Raw genomic sequence first — 18,232 nt, forward strand, 5'->3', positions numbered from 1 at the left:
CGTCCATCGCGTCCCTCCAGCCCGCCCCGCTCCTGTTGATTGACGTGAAACTTCTCAGTATCGAGTACCAACTCCCGCGCATGCGCCGTGCGCTTCTGTATTCTCCCGGCGCCGGCTTCCTCACCAACTACGTTACAATGAGGAAGCCGGCACCAGGAGCGCGGCATTCACTCACTGCGCCTGCGCCGAATACAGAAGCGCACAGTGCAGGCGCGGGAATTGGTAAAAAGAGTCCGGAAAGGGTTAAAAAAAGGGGGGGTTTTTAATTGGGGACAATGCTGCTGCCAGTGAGGGAGGGGTCAGTGGCTAATGGTGTTGGGAGATGATGCTTGGTGGGATTTATTTGACCCTGTTGGGGAGATATTTTTCTGCACGTAGTATCTGATGCTGCTGAGGGGGTATTTTGTCATGGCATGCTTTGCTGTTGTGGAGGGTAACGTTATTAGGCATTTCTGTCTTGCACTTTTATTTTCTGTTTTTTGCATTGATGGTTTATAGTAGAATGACCAAGTGAAGAAAGATTTGCCGCCTCATTTGTTGCGCACCACAGTTTTTACATGACACCATATGTGGTCTGGGTTTGTGTGCCAGGGCTGCTTTGTAATCCCAGTATGGCCCTGCTTGCTTGTTACCTATGGGTGTTTCTTATTGTAGCTAGGACTGGTGAAACTGCTTTAATTAATAACTGAAATACATAATTTATTAGAAATTGCAAGAATTTTCTTTGTAAGGGTACTTTCACACTAGCGTTTTTCTTTTCCGGTGTTGAGTTCCGTCCTAGGGGCTCAATACCGGAAAAAAACGGATCAGTTTTATCCTAATGAATTCTGAATGGAGAGTAATCCGTTCAGGATGCATCAGTTCAGTCCCTCTTACGTTTTTTGGCCGGAGAAAATACCGCAGCATGCTGCAGTTTTCTCTCCGGCCCAAAATCCTGAACACTTGCTGGAATGCCGGATTAATATCCATTGAAATGTATTAGTGCCAGATCCGGCATTAAGTGTTCCGGCAAAACGGATCCGGTTTTCCGGTCTGCGCAGACCTTTAAAAATGCAAAAAAATATAAATACCGGATCCGTTTTTCCGGATGACACCGGAGATACGGATCCGGTATTTCAATACATTTGTCAGACGTATTCGGGTCCGTCTGACAAATGCCATCCGTTTGTGTCAGGATTGCCGGATCCGGCAGGCAGTTCCGGCGACGGAACTGCCTGCCGGAATCCTCTGCCGCAAGTGTTAAAGTAGCCTAAAATTATTTACTGGAAAAACCCTTTAAATCAGTGAGCCAGTTGTTGGCTTGCTCTGGCATGATCTGAACCCCCAAGGCCATTGTGATGTAATGCACTGCGGTGTAGCTTTAGCATTAGACGGTTTATAGATATAGACATTTGTTAGCAGAGCCTGCCAGTTTTAATAGGACCCGTCGGCTATCTTATGTTTGTGGCAAACCGCTCGTCCCAGGCTCCTTCCATTAGGAGAGATTGCTATCCTACATCATGTATCTCAGCTCATCTGATCCTCTCGTTTCTTCCCATGAGAAGTTGTATTAGATGTGGCCGGCAGCACCTTGTCCCACTCTCTGCATATACATTATGTGTCCAAACATAACATTAATTTTTATATAGCACTAACCAGTGGCGTGGCGTACATAGAGATGTAGCATAGGCCCCCTCACACAGGACAGAAGGGTTTCTGCCTAAACCCCTTTCAATGACCCCTGGGCCATTATTCCACTGCTTCATTTGCTAAAAGTTGTTCCTTTAGAGCAGGCATGCTCAACTTGCGGCCCTCCAGCTGTTGCAAAACTACAACTCCCATCATTCCCAGACAGCCTACAGCTATCAGCCTACAGAAGGGCATGGTGAGAGTTGTAGTTTTACAACAGCTGGAGGGCCGCAGGTTGAGCATCCCTGCTTTAGAGGGTAGTCCTAACCAAGTTTTCACCCCCAGTAGAAGAGGAGCTGATCCCAACTGGGCCCCCTCTTGCCCTGGGCCCCATAGCAGTCACATGGTCTGCCGCTGTCGTAGTTACACCCCTGGCACCCACATATTCCACAGCACCTTACAAATCTGCATGCTTCATTGAACATGTGGAGTTGGAGATGGGATAAGGCTATGTTCACATCACGTAATATTATGTGCTGGGTAAACTTCCAAAGCATTTGCTAAACCTGGCCATAAGCCCCATTCACTCAAGGAAGACCAAAAGAGTGTCAGGTTGGTAAGCACCTACAACCCTTTTTATTTCTACTGTATAGAGAATGCAGCAGACTTTGCTTTCCTATGCAACAGGCCACCGAAGAAAAAAAGTATACCGCGTATACTTGTTTAAAGTGAATACTTGTTTACTGCATGTTGTTTAAAGTGATGATCTATCCTCTGGATCGATCATCAGCTTCTAATCGGCGGGGGTCCGACACCCGGGACCCCCGCCGATCAGCTGTTTGAGAAGGCAGCGGCACTCCAGGAGGCCTTCTCACAGTTTACCGCAGGCCCAGTGACGTCACGACTAGTATCACCGGCCTGGGCGGGGCTAAGCTCTGTTCACCTAAATGGAACGTAGCCCCACCCAGGCCAGTGATACTAGTTGTGACGTCACTGGCCTGTGGTAAACAGTGAGAAGGCTGTGGCGCTGCTGCCTTCTCAAACAGCTGATCGGCGGGGGTCCCGGGTGTCGGACCCCCGCCGATCAGAAGCTGATTATCTATCTAGAGGATAGATCATCACTTTAAACAAAGTGCAGAACCCCTTTAAACTGTATACTACACGGTATACATTATATTTTATTTTTTTATTTTATTTTTTATTTTTTTTAACCCCTCCTGGGTAAAGTGTACCCGTTTAACGGCCATTAGATGGGTGCACTCCTGTCAATCGGCTGTTATAAATGGTACCATTGTTTTCACCTGTCCTATTTTTGGACGGACGCTATTCACTGGCCGTTAAAAGAACGGCCGTGTTAATAGCCCCATATACTTTCATTGGTGCTAAAAATGGCTGTGTGCATGAGGCCTAAAGGATTTTTCGGGGATTTTGCCTTTTAACTATCACCCCCACCCGGTAGGACCTGTGAAGAGAAACTTGCCTGCCCTTCGCTGCTCCGTTTCAGAAACCTGGCTCCTCAGCTGTCTTTACTGAAATTCAGTCCCTGTCTGTCCACGTCCACATGGAAGATAGGGTCACATGTGCTATCACTTGTCGCTTGGGAACTGCTTTAAAAGGGTTGTCTCTTCTTAGACATTGGATATGCCACCCATGTCAATTAGATGCGTGTCCTACCTCTGAAACCTGTGCCTATCGCTAAGACAGGACACCCCCCCCCCCCCCCCCCCCCCAGGTGAGCAGAAAGCATTCCATTCATTTCAATGGGATTTCTGAAAATAGCAGAGTGCGCTTCCTCAGCTGTATTCAAAGCACCTGTAGAAATTAATTGAGACTTGCACCTATGTGACTTTGATGGCATATCCTAGCAATATGCCATCAAAGTTTGAGAAGACACTTCAGCAAATGGCATTTATTATGTAGAGAAAGTTAATACAAGGCACGTACTAATGTGTTGCGATTGTCCATATTGCCTCCTTTGCTGGCTGGATTCATTTTTCCATCACATTATACACTGCTCGTATCTGTGCTTGCACACAGTAGGAAAAAGCACTAGCGAGATGAGCCAACCCCTTTAACTTTGCATAAAAAATGCGATTTGCTCAAGTCAGACAACCCCTTTAAGTCTTTGAGTTTTTGATTGCCTTCATGTGTGCAGTGCAGTACTCTGAATATCCTTCCAAAATTTACAGCAAGACTGGTCTTAAACTGGTATAACAAAATCCCAAAGAGAGAAATATAAAACTTACATACACAATAGTTTGCAATCCTTAAAATTTATTTTCCTTAAGGCTCATGCACACAAATGTATGTTGTTTCCGTGTCTGTTGTTTTTTTTTTTTTTTTGTGTGGCTAGTATGCAGAACCATTCAATTCAATGGGGCTGCGATTAAAACAGAAATTACTCAGTGTGTGTTTTGTGTCCGTACGTCCATTCCGCAAAAAAATAAAACTTGTCCTATTATTGTCCGCATTATGGACCAGCATAGAACTGTTCTATTAAGGGGGCCAGCTGTTCCGTTTTGCAAAATGCGGAATGCACACGGACGCCATCCTAATTTTTTGTGGATCCGTGTTTTGCGTACCGCAAAATACATACGATCGAGTCCTTAGGCCTCTTATCACATTTTCCTGTTCGTCTGACATCCGTGGAAAATTCGTCACTGAAATACCCTTGAAGATGTCCGGGAGGAATCAGTGTTTTTTGCGTGTGTCCATTTTTTATATATATTTTTTGCCCTCCCACTGTCATCCATATTCCACAGACACTGTGCAGCTGAAAATGAATTTCCAGAGCATCCCCGTGAAAAACCTTGACCGGACATGGCTGCCATCCATGTTGTCAGTTGTTTTTCACAGACCCATAGACCTCATTGGGCGTGTTTGGTCGACATCACAGCCCAATAGTACCTGCTCCTGTGATTTCACATTTGATGTGTGAACAAAGACATTAAAATCAATGGGTACATGTGCTGTTCATGGAGAACTGTAGCAATAAGCTTACACCCAGAAACGAGCATGTTACTAGCTAAAATGTTGGCTTATAGCTGTCCCGAACCAGCGGGTGTGAACCCACTATGCCACGTGTCCTACCTTCTCTAAGAGCGTTGTCTAAGTGAACCCCCTCGATCTTGACAGTACCCCTGATGGTGGGGATAGACTTTCCCAAGGGGAACACCAGGTCACTACCTCTTGAGGAGGATAGGCACCCAAGGCAACTGGTCCAGGCAAACCAGGAGGTACCAGAGGTACAGGCATTGTCAGCAGGCTGAGTCGTAACCAGGAGCAACCGTGCAGGACCGAAGGATGAGGCAGAGGCGAAGTCAGCCTGGCAATAGGGCATGAAGCACAGGTACAGGTCAGGCAATCCGTGTCGGCAACAGGAGAGTCAAGGCAAGCAGGCAGGGATCAAACAGGTAGCAGAGTCCAGGAATACAAGTAGGATTCAGGAACACCAGCGGATATCAGGAACCTTAGCAGGGCACAATGACCTTGACACTGAAGCATCTGGGAAGGGGGCTGAGCCACTTATATATGTGAAGGAGGGCTATGATTGGTTGATAAGGTCACATGATCCAACCCATAAAATACAGGAAGTGACATGCGCCGGCCTTTAAGGAAATGCTGCAGGAAACAAGCAGCAAGCATGCTGTGGCCAGGGCTAAAAGGAAACGCTGGCAGCAGATCACCGCTGAAAATGGCTCCCGGAACAGCGGAGGTTCGCAGGGTAACAGCGGCACACAGCAGCCGCTGTTACATTGGCGGAATAGTGTTGTTTTTTGGCTAGTGCCCCCTACCTGCCTCCATAAACAGAGGCTGCTTCTGGCCACGCCACTGCTGAAGCCAGTCATTGGCTGCAGCGGAGCCTGTGACCATGCAGCTCTGGAAGAAAACAAGCCATGGAGCAGGTAGGTGTGAATCTTCTGTTTACGGAAACAGGTCAGGGGCACGCTGAAAAATCAGTATTCTCGGAGAACCCCCTTTAAAGAGTTGTCTTGCAATGTGACCAAAGAAAATCCTGAGCTAAAATACATGTTATGAGGCTTTTCTATTCTGCAAATATCAGCTTCAGGATTCCTCCACTTTGATGTCTTGTCCCACTGAGATCTGAATATTGTCTGCACCTTTGGTCAGTACGGGAGTCTGATGGTTCAATGTCAGCCCTTCCTTCCTTTCGAACCTTATCAAAGATATTATGATGAGAATGTTCCTGTGTTTAGTCTATGCTCGGGGGGGGGGGGGGGTGATGGTAAGAAGTGAACTGTATATAACGGGTCATAATTTTCATGGAATCAAGATTCGGACGTTCACTTTGTCGTCTTCTACAAGTGCCGATCATTTACCTGTAGAACTTACAGCCGTCTGCTTGTACATGGCATACCAGTATCGCCCAGTATTTCCAGTGCACATCAGCCATGCTTGTTGGGAGAGTAATGCAGCAGTGTAGTCTAGCAACACTTCATGCTATCCGTGTGGAGCAGTAAGGGGGCATTCACATGACTATCCACAAAACGCGGATACCGGATGAATGCGCGGTGTGGGCCCATTGCAGTGCTCCAGACCAAACAAAATAACTAGGAGCCATTGGCTCCTGAGCTGAAAAATGTAGGTTAGTAAAGTGAATTGAACGGCACTCCTACTGAAAAGGTGGTAAAACGGCTTTCAATGTATTCAAAGTCCACGGCACTCAATAGTCACGTTGCATAAACCTCTTGTAATTTATTTAATTTAATCCATCCTGAGAAATTATTTTTAGCCACTGGCCAACGTTTCGGTCTACCTTAGACCTTGTTCACAGCCTTAGTTCATTTTAGCATGATGCCATCCTGCATCCATCATGCTAAAATGAACTAAGGCCGTGAACAAGGTCTAAGTTTAACATAATGGCCAGATGTGGTGTTATTCCACATGTACGTACACATGACCGCTAATTCTGAAAAGTCACCTGAAATGCCAGGTGCGCTTTAATCATTACTGAATGAAAAGTTATGCAACATGTGTTTCAATACTTCTTCCTTTTCAAGTTCGGTGTTTGTCAGTGTGGAAACTTGGAGGCTTACGCACCTGTCGCAGTGCTGTGGAAGCTTGATATACTGTTAAGGCCATATTACTTCTCTGTTCCACTTGACCGCCCTTTTGCCTGGACAGTAGGCCAATGGCCACCACATAAAGGCAGGGAATGAACTGCACGTGTACATAGCTCTTTCCGTTCACTTCCGTGAAAGCTTAGAAAAAGAGAGCGTGCGTACCAGACTAAATCCCACGGAAGTAAATGGAGGGAGCCATGCCCATTGTGGCCACCTCTCCTCCATTTACTGTCCACTTGGATGTGGCCACCTTACAAGGCAGGATAGGGGTTGGGAGATAGGAGCGAGTCCTAGAGATCTAGGATCCGACATTTTTTTTTTTTTTCACCCTTCTTTTTTTTTGGGTCTGCCAGCATTCAGGCAAGTGTTTCGTTTTTTTTGGGCCAGAGATAAAACCGTAGCATGCTGCTGTATTAACTCTGTCCTGATCAGTCAAAAAGACTGAACTGAAGACATCCTGATGCATCCTGAACGGATTGCTCTCCATTCAGAATGCATGGGGATAAAACTGATCCGTTCTTTCCCGTATAGAGCCCCTAGGACGGAACTCTATGCCGGAAAAGAAAAACGCTAGTGTGAAAGTACCCCAAGACGGGAATACCCCTTAAATTATTTTTCCGTTAACTCGAAACGGTCTCACAGAAAACACCCACGACATCTAGTCACATTTTTGGAAATGGAAACTGAACCCTAATTGCTGTGGGTAGCAAAGATCTCTTTTATGTGGTGTCACAGTGTTGATGCGGAAGCGGAAAGTATTTTAGAACGTTGCATACCATTACAATGTGTATGCTGTATATACATAAAACCGAAACCCTAGAAATATGGCATGAGAGAGATCCTGGTGGTTATTCTGCAGTTGTTTCTGCACGCTCTTTCCATTCACGTGTACTCGGTACCTTCGCTATCACTCCTGTAGCACAACGGGCTCTGCACATATTCAAAAGGTTTTAGTTTTTTTAGATCTTTTAGGCAGAGTAAACAAGATGAGCCATTGTAATATTGAAGAGGTAAGTTGGAAAGTTGTTTACTGACCTTTTGGACTGTGAAGCAAGCGTTACCACTTTGTACAAATATGATCTGCCAGGATAATCCATGTGATGGCTGTTTTATATAGATCCAATAATACTGCTTATCTTATTCTCCGGCTTTCTATTAATGACCTTGAAAACTCAAGTCAAGGACCCATATTTGTATCGCTCATTGTAGATTATTATTATTTTTTAATAGTTCTGGTATTTTTTATTTTATTTTAGTGGTAGCATGTGTCACATGTTGCATAAATCAATAGTACAAGGAAAATGCCTTTTTCTCCACTTATCAGTCCCCCCCCCCCCCCCCCCCCCCCTCCCCAAAGCACTGATCACTCTCAATTGAATGATAAGATCTGTGTCACTGAAGACTGGTTAGAACTCACTGTGGGATCTGTTTGCCACTGTAACCCATAGAGGTTTATGAAGAGGAGGAGAGGAGAAGATGGAGTAAGGCAGGGACACTTGATAGAATGATGGTTATCTCGCCAGGCCTGAAAATCTTGCAACTGCGCCTCCGCTCCGAGTAGTCAGACGCTTTGCTTCTGGGTAGCGGCATATGTCCAGTCGGAAGCAAGGTTTCTGGGCTCGTGCTGTTAGCAGCACCGGAAGCACGAGATTGTCGCGCGGTGGGAGCTTCTTCAGCTCTTCGCAAGTGAAGGACTCTTGTTGATGAGATGAGTTGATTCGCATGAAACTATTCATTCATCACTGATTGTTTATCTGCTTTTTGTAGTCTTTTAACCACTTACCGCTAAGCTAACGCCGAAAGGCGTCATCTCCGCGGCGCTCCCAGGCTACGCTAACGCCGATTGGCGTCATCTCGCGTGAGCCGAGATTTCCTGTGAACGCGCACACACAGGCGCGCACGCTCACAGGAACGGAAGGTAAGCGAGTGGATCTCCAGCCTGCCAGCGGCGATCGCTCGCTGGCAGGCTGGAGATCCGAATTTTTTAATCCCTAACAGGTATATTAGACGCTGTTTTCATAACAGCGTCTAATATACCTCCTACCTGGTCCTCTGGTGGTCCCTTTTGTTAGGATCGACCACCAGAGGACTCAGGTAGGTCAGTACAGTCGCACCAAACACCACACTACACTACACCCCCCCCCCCCCGTCACTTATTAACCCCTTATAAACCCCTGATCACCCATGATCACCCCATATAAACTCCCTGATCACCCCCCTGTCATTGATCACCGCCCTGTCATTGATCACCCCCCTGTCAGGCTCCGTTCAGACGTCCGTATGATTTTTACGGATCCACGGATACATGGATCGGATCCGCAAAAAGCATACGGACGTCTGAATGGAGCCTTACAGGGGGGTGATCAATGACAGGCGGGTGATCACCCATATACACTCCCTGATCACCCCCTGTCATTGATAACCCCCCTGTAAGGCTCCATTCAGACGTCCGCGTGCGTTTTGTGGATCCGATCCATGGATCCGTAAAAAATCATGCGGATGTCTGAATGGAGCCTTACAGGGGGGGTGATCAGTGACAGGGGGGTGATCACCCTGATTACCCTGATCACCCCTGTCATTGATAACCCCCCTGTAAGGCTCCATTCAGACGTCCGCATGCGTTTTGTGGATCCGATCCATGTATCCATGGATCCGTAAAAAATCATGCGGATGTCTGAATGGAGCCTTACAGGGGGGGTGATCAGTGACAGGGGGGTGATTACCCTGATCACCCCCTGTCATTGATAACCCCCCTGTAAGGCTCCATTCAGACGTCCGCATGCGTTTTGTGGATCCGATCCATGTATCCATGGATCCGTAAAAAAGCATACGGATGTCTGAATGGAGCCTTACAGGGGGGTGATCAATGACAGGCGGGTGATCACCCATATACACTCCCTGATCACCCCCTGTCATTGATCACCCCCCTGTCATTGATCACTCCCCTGTAAGACTCCATTCAGACGTCCGCATGATTTTTACGGATCCATGGATACATGGATCGGATCCGCAAAATACATGCGGACGTCTGAATGGACCCTTACAGGGGGTGATCAATGACAGGCGGGTGATCACCCATATACACTCCCTGATCACCCCCCTGTCATTGATAACCCCCCTGTAAGGCTCCATTCAGACGTCAGCATGCGTTTTGTGGATCCGATCCATGTATCCATGGATCCGTAAAAAATCATGCGGATGTCTGAATGGAGCCTTACAGGGGGGGTGATCAGTGACAGGGGGGTGATCACCCTGATCACCCCCTGTCATTGATAACCCCCTTGTAAGGCTCCATTCAGACGTCCGCATGCGTTTTGTGGATCCGATCCATGGATCCGTAAAAAATCATGCGGATGTCTGAATGGAGCCTTACAGGGGGGGTGATCAGTGACAGGGGGGTGATCACCCTGATCACCCCCTGTCATTGATAACCCCCCTGTAAGGCTCCATTCAGACGTCCGCATGCGTTTTGTGGATCCGATCCATGGATCCGTAAAAAATCATGCGGATGTCTGAATGGAGCCTTACAGGGGGGGTGATCAGTGACAGGGGGGTGATCACCCTGATCACCCCCTGTCATTGATAACCCCCCTGTAAGGCTCCATTCAGACGTCCGCATGCGTTCTGTGGATCCGATACATGTATCCATGGATCCGTAAAAAATCATGCGGATGTCTGAATGGAGCCTTACAGGGGGGGTGATCAGTGACAGGGGGGTGATCACCCTGATTACCCTGATCACCCCCTGTCATTGATAACCCCCCTGTAAGGCTCCATTCAGACGTCCGCATGCGTTCTGTGGATCCGATACATGTATCCATGGATCCGTAAAAAATCATGCGGATGTCTGAATGGAGCCTTACAGGGGGGGTGATCAGTGACAGGGGGGTGATCACCCTGATTACCCTGATCACCCCCTGTCATTGATAACCCCCCTGTAAGGCTCCATTCAGACGTCCGCATGCGTTTTGTGGATCCGATACATGTATCCATGGATCCGTAAAAAATCATGCGGATGTCTGAATGGAGCCTTACAGGGGGGGTGATCAGTGACAGGGGGGTGATTACCCTGATCACCCCCTGTCATTGATAACCCCCCTGTAAGGCTCCATTCAGACGTCCGCATGCGTTTTGTGGATCCGATACATGTATCCATGGATCCGTAAAAAATCATGCGGATGTCTGAATGGAGCCTTACAGGGGGGGTGATCAGTGACAGGGGGGTGATCACCCTGATTACCCTGATCACCCCCTGTCATTGATAACCCCCCTGTAAGGCTCCATTCAGACGTCCGCATGCGTTCTGTGGATCCGATACATGTATCCATGGATCCGTAAAAAATCATGCGGATGTCTGAATGGAGCCTTACAGGGGGGGTGATCAGTGACAGGGGGGTGATCACCCTGATTACCCTGATCACCCCCTGTCATTGATAACCCCCCTGTAAGGCTCCATTCAGACGTCCGCATGCGTTCTGTGGATCCGATACATGTATCCATGGATCCGTAAAAAATCATGCGGATGTCTGAATGGAGCCTTACAGGGGGGGTGATCAATGACAGGGGGGTGATCAGGGAGTCTATATGGGTGATCACCCCCCTGTCATTGATCACCCCCCCCCCCCCCCCCCCCGGTAAGGCTCCATTCAGACATTTTTTTTGGCACAAGTTAGCGGAAATTTTTTGTTTGTTTTTGTTTTTGTTTTTTCTTACTAAGTCTCATATTCCACTAACTTGTGTCAAAAAATAAAATCTCACATGGACGCACCATACCCCTCACGGAATCCAAATGCGTAAACATTTTTAGACATTTATATTCCAGACTTCTTCTCACGCTTTAGGGCCCCTAAAAAGCCAGGGCAGTATAAATACCCCACATGTGACCCCATTTCGGAAAGAAGACACCCCAAGGTATTCCGTGAGGGGCGTATTGAGTCCATGAAAGATTGAAATCTTTGTCCTAAGTTAGCGGAAAGTGAGACTTTGTGAGAAAAAAACAAAAAAAAATCAATATCCGCTAACTTATGCAAAAAAAAAAAAAATTCTAGGAACTTGCCAGGCCCCTCATTGAATACCTTGGGGTGTCTTCTTTCCAAAGTGGGGTCACATGTGGGGTATTTATACTGCCCTGGCTTTTTAGGGGCCCGAAAGTGTGAGAAGAAGTCTGGGATCCAAATGTCTAAAAATGCCCTCCTAAAAGGAATTTGGGCCCCTTTGCGCATCTAGGCTGCAAAAAAGTGTCACACATCTGGTATCGCCGTACTCAGGAGAAGTTGGGGAATGTGTTTTGGGGTGTCATTTTACATATACCCATGCTGGGTGAGAGAAATATCTTGGCAAAAGACAACTTTTCCCATTTTTTTATACAAAGTTGGCATTTGACCAAGATATTTTTCTCACCCAGCATGGGTATATGTAAAATGACACCCCAAAACACATTCCCCAACTTCTCCTGAGTACGGCGATACCAGATGTGTGACACTTTTTTGATGCCAAGGTGGGCAAAGGGGCACATATTCCAAAGTGCACCTTTCGGATTTCACCGGTCATTTTTTTACAGATTTTGATTGCAAAGTTCTTCTCACACATTTGGGCCCCTAAATTGCCAGGGCAGTATAACTACGCCACAAGTGACCCCATTTTGGAAAGAAGACACCCCAAGGTATTCCGTGAGGGGCACGGCGAGTTCCTAGAATGTTTTATTTTTTGTCAGAAGTTAGCGGAAAATGATGATTTTTCTTTTTTTTTCTTTTTTCCTTACAAAGTCTCATATTCCACTAACTTGCGACAAAAAATAAAAAATTCTAGGAACTCGCCATGCCCCTCACGGAATACCTTGGGGTGTCTTCTTTCCAAAATGGGGTCACTTGTGGGGTAGTTATACTGCCCTGGCAATTTAGGGGCCCAAATGTGTGAGAAGAACTTTGCAATCAAAATGTGTAAAAAATGCCCTGCAAAATCCGAAAGGTGCACTTTGGAATATGTGCCCCTTTGCCCACCTTGGCAGCAAAAAAGTGTGACACATCTGGTATCGCCGTACTCAGGAGAAGTTGGGGAATGTGTTTTGGGGTGTCATTTTACATATACCCATGCTGGGTGAGAAAAATATCTTGGTCAAATGCCAACTTTGTATAAAAAAATGGGAAAAGTTGTCTTTTGCCAAGATATTTCTCTCACCCAGCATGGGTATATGTAAAATGACACCCCAAAACACATTCCCCAACTTCTCCTGAGTACGGCGATACCAGATGTGTGACACTTTTTTGATGCCAAGGTGGGCAAAGGGGCACATATTCCAAAGTGCACCTTTCGGATTTCACCGGTCATTTTTTTACAGATTTTGATTGCAAAGTTCTTCTCACACATTTGGGCCCCTAAATTGCCAGGGCAGTATAACTACGCCACAAGTGACCCCATTTTGGAAAGAAGACACCCCAAGGTATTCCGTGAGGGGCATGGCGAGTTCCTAGAATTTTTTATTTTTTGTCGCAAGTTAGTGGAATATGAGACTTTGTAAGGAAAAAAGAGAAAAAAAAAAAAATCATCATTTTCCGCTAACTTGTGACAAAAAATAAAAAATTCTAGGAACTCGCCATGCCCCTCACGGAATACCTTGGGGTGTCTTCTTTCCAAAATGGGGTCACTTGTGGCGTAGTTATACTGCCCTGGCAATTTAGGGGCCCAAATGTGTGAGAAGTACCTTGCAATCAAAATGTGTAAAAAATGGCCTGCAAAATCTGAAAGGTGCACTTTGGAATATGTGCCCCTTTGCCCACCTTGGCAGCAAAAAAGTGTGACACATCTGGTATCGCCGTACTCAGGAGAAGTTGGGGAATGTGTTTTGGGGTGTCATTTTACATATACCCATGCTGGGTGAGAGAAATATCTTGGCAAAAGACAACTTTTCCCATTTTTTTATACAAAGTTGGCATTTGACCAAGATATTTTTCTCACCCAGCATGGGTATATGTAAAATGACACCCCAAAACACATTCCCCAACTTCTCCTGAGTACGGCGATACCAGATGTGTCACACTTTTTTGCTGCCAAGGTGGGCAAAGGGGCGCATATTCCAAAGTGCACCTTTTGGATTTCACCGGTCATTTTTTACACATTTTGATTGCAAAGTTCTTCTCACACATTTGGGCCCCTAAATTGCCAGGGCAGTATAACTACGCCACAAGTGACCCCATTTTGGAAAGAAGACACCCCAAGGTATTCCGTGAGGGGCATGGCAAGTTTTTAGAATTTTTTATTTTTTGTCGCAAGTTAGTGGAATATGAGACTTTGTAAGAAAAAATAAAAAAATAAAAATCATCATCATTTTCCGCTAACTTGTGACAAAAAATAAAAAGTTCTATGAACTCACTATGGCCATCAGCGAATACCTTAGGGTGTCTACTTTCCGAAATGGGGTCATTTGTGGGGGTTTTCTACTGTTTGGGCATTGTAGAACCTCAGGAATCATGACAGGTGCTCAGAAAGTCAGAGCTGTTTCAAAAAGCGGAAATTCACATTTTTGTACCATAGTTTGTAAACGCTATAACTTTTACCCAAACCATTTTTTTTTTGCCCAAACATTTTTTTTTTATCAAAGACATGTAGAACAATAAATTTGGCGAAAAATGTATATATGGATGTCGTTTTTTTTGCAAAATTTTACAGCTGAAAGTGAAAAATGTCATTTTTTTGCAAAAAAATCGTTAAATTTCGATTAATAACAAAAAAAGTAAAAATGTCAGCGGCAATGAAATACCACCAAATGAAAGCTCTATTAGTGAGAAGAAAAGGAGGTAAAATTCATTTGGGTGGTAAGTTGCATGACCGAGCGATAAACCGCTAAAGTTGTGGAGTGCCGATTTGTAAAAAAGGGCCTGGTCACTAGGGGGGTATAAACCTGTGGTCCTTAAGTGGTTAAAGGTCTTATTGGCCTTTTTGTTGTTGTAAAGAAAGCCTTAAGAAAGCTTTAAAGAAATGCTCACCTCACCAACACCCCACCACTTCAATGCTACCTAGGTCTCCCGCCTTTCTCTGTACCTCCTTTCTGCTATCAACACAGAATAGTCATCGCTCAGCTAGACAACCCCTTTAAGCTGCATAATATTCTTGTCCCCAGTATGAACCTAATGTATGTTCTTGTAATTTCCCTGTGACGTTGTCACTGACGACAAAGCTAATCCATACATTTGTTTACCTCTGCTGCTCAGGAAGCGTCTCCTACATTAGAATTTGCTAGAGATACAGTTGCAAGAAAAAGTATGTGAACCCTTTGGAATGATATGGATTTCTTACTGGGCCACTCCAGAAGGCGTATTTTCTTCTGTTTAAGCCATTCTGTTGTTGATTTACTTCTATGCTTTGGGTCGTTGTCCTGTTGCAACACCAATCTTCTGTTGAGCTTCAGCTGGTGGACAGATGGCCTTAAGTTCTCCTGTAAAATGTCTTGATAAACCTGGAAATTAATTTTTCCATCGATGATAGGAATCCGTCCAGGCCCTGACACAGCAAAGCTGCTCCAAACCATGATGCCCCCACCACCTTACTTCACAGTTGGGATGAGGTTTTGATGTTGGTGTGCTGTGCCTCTTTTTCTCCACACATAGTGTTGTGTGTTTCTTCCAAACAACTCAACTTTGGTTTCATCTGTTCACATAATATTTTGCCAGTAATGCTGTGGAACATCCAGGTGCTCTTGTAAACGTGCAGCAATGTATTTTTTTGGACAGCAGTGGCTTCCACTGTGGTATCCTCCCATGAAATCCATGCTTGTTTAGTGTTTTACGTATCATAGATTTGCTATTGTTAGCATATGCCAGAGACTTTTGTAAGTGTCTAGCTGACACTCTAGGATTCTTCTTCACCTCATTGAGCAGTCTGCGCTGTGCTCTTGCAGTCATCTTTACAGGACGGCCACTCCTAGGGAAAGTAGCAGCAGTGCTGAACTTTCTACATTTATAGACAATTGGTCTTACCGAGGACTGATGAACAGGAAGGCTTTTGGCGATACTTTTATAACCCTTTCCAGCTTTATGCAAGTCAACAATTCTTATTCGTAGGTCTTCTGAGAGCTCTTTTTTTGCGAGGCATCATTCACATCAGGCAATGCTTCTTGTGAAAAGCAAACCCAGAACTGGAGTGTTTAGGGCAGTAATGGCTAACCTTGGCACTCCAGCTGTGGTAAAACTACAACTCCCAAGATGCCCCGCTTGCTTGGCTGCTCTTAGAACTCTATAGAAATAAAACGAGCATGCTGGGAGTCGTAGTTTAACCACAGCTGGAGTGCCAAGGTTAGCCATCACTGGTCTAGGGGTTCACATACTTTTTTCCACCTGCACTGTGAATGTTTACATGGTGTGTTCAATAAAAACATGGTAACATTTAATTCTTTGTGTGTTATTAGATTAAGCAGACTGTGATTGTCTATTGTTGTGTCTTCGATGAAGATCAGATCACATTTTATGACCAATTTGTGCAGAAATCCATATCATTCCAAAGGGTTCACATACTTTTTCTTGCAACTGTATATCCAACTGCACACGCACCTTATGATATGCGGAAACAAGGAATTCCCAAATACCAGGTTAGTGATGGAATTGGTCACGTGGATTTTTGAAGTCCTCCTGGAATACAGAGGGACAGCAGGAGGAATCGGCTGTTACATTGGTACATTACGTGCTTGCTGACAGAAGGTGGAAAGTTTTAATGTTACAGTGTTCCTTGGGCCATTCCAGCTGTGATCTGCTGAAGTACAAGTACCCCTTTCAGCCCAAGGATGTCCACACAGGGTGCCTAAGCTGTGGATATTCTGTCAGTGGAAAATTGACAACATTTTACAGTAAGTGGACGAGGTTTCAAACTCTTCCGCAAGTTGTGTCAAAAAATAAAAAATCGGAACCTGTGCAAAAAACTGGCATGTGATGCATGGGCTGAAAAAAGTCATTCAGTTTTTGGCAGAGATTTGTGGTGGATGTTTCAGCTGCTTTCTATGTCCCGTATGCCCATATCTTGATAATTTAGGGAAAATAATTAGAGATGAGCGAATTTCATAAGCGGAAATTCGCTCCTCTCTAAAAATAATACATCCGTGTCTAGAATTGTTATCTTGAATAAGATGATACATATTAATGGCTACCTTATCCTTGACTTTTTATTATTTTAAAGTGTCAGTCATGGAGGTATTACTGGGTAGCCCTGTTAGTGTCTGTGTGATAACGGCAGGTTCGTCTGACACTAATGTATGTGGGAAGCTCCTGACTCTCCCCGTGACAGATGATGTCAGGGGGAGAAGGATCAGGCGAAGTGAGTACTTTCGCCCGATCCTTTTGTTCTCCCGGGAGATAAGCCACCGCTAGAGTTGTCTGACAGTGGCTTTCTCCCATTGAATACACATTAATTTGTAGGGTGGAGTCCGGAGAGACGGTAGTCAGTCGAAAAATTGGCTAACAGCTATTGAGTAGGTATGGTTGCTCTTACACTGCTTGATTTTCAGGGGAATTATTGGGAACAAACATTCAAAGAAATCCTCATTCCCTGTAATTAGCCATTATAATTGTGCCTCTGATGAGCAAAACGAGGGATGTGCCGCCAATAATCAGTATAATGTGGGAGGAACAATTCCGCCCCTCCATATACGTTGCCTCAGCCAGTGTATTGTGATTGTCCATATTGCTTCCTTTGCTGGCTGGATTAATTTTTCTATCACATTATGCACTGCTCGTTTCCATGGTTACAACCACTCTGTAATCCAGCAGCAGTGGCCGTGCTTGTACACTGTAGGACAAAGTAGTAGCCTGTGCACTCTCCCATGGTCCCCGCCACCAGAAAGGCCGGCACATTTTGCTATAGTGTGCAAGCACGACCACACCTGATGGATAGCAGGGTGGTCATAACCATGGAAACAAGCAGTATATAATACGATGGAAAAATGAATCGAGCCAGCAAGGGAAGCAATATGGACGATCACAATACACTAGTAAGTGCCTTGTATTAACTTCCTCTACATGATAAATGTCAATTGCTGAAGTGACATAACCCCTTTAAGTTGGTACAAGCGAGATGTGGGAATCCTTGGCTATTCGATATATTATAAACGCCGATCCAATATCCAGGATAAGATTTCTTCAGAAGTGAAGTTCTCCTTTTGATTTACGGTAGATGTTCCACAAATTTTTTCATGCAATTTGCTATTCTCCTGTAAAATGTTACCATCATTGCATTATCAGAACATTTGTAAGGTCTGGATCAGATGACTGTTCTGATTTCCATCTGCAAAACACATACATATGCGGATGTCCGGGTGCGTCCATTTTTGTTGCAGACCGGTTTCACTTGAATGAATGAGTCGTGGACGAAAAAACTAAGAAGAATGGTGCATGCTATGAAAATGACTCGCACATCGGAATGATTTCCTTTTTTGGGGGGGGCGCTGTTGAAGTTAATGGTTCCGTATATGGGCCGCAGAAAATGGGTCGGAAACAGAATAAAAATACTGTACGTTCATGTGCATGAGCCCTAACAACCAGCCGTGAGTGTATTCATAC

General features: G+C 45.3%; 1 protein-coding gene across 4 annotated transcripts in view; it reads left to right on the forward strand.

Moving 5' to 3' along the window:
* Window positions 1-18,232, forward strand: part of CRTC3 (CREB regulated transcription coactivator 3) — a 127,361-nt gene that overhangs the window by 38,517 nt on the left and 70,612 nt on the right. The window lies entirely within an intron of this gene.

Source organism: Bufo gargarizans, chromosome 2 (genome assembly GCF_014858855.1).
Source record: "Bufo gargarizans isolate SCDJY-AF-19 chromosome 2, ASM1485885v1, whole genome shotgun sequence".
Taxonomy (NCBI): Eukaryota; Metazoa; Chordata; class Amphibia; order Anura; family Bufonidae; genus Bufo; species Bufo gargarizans.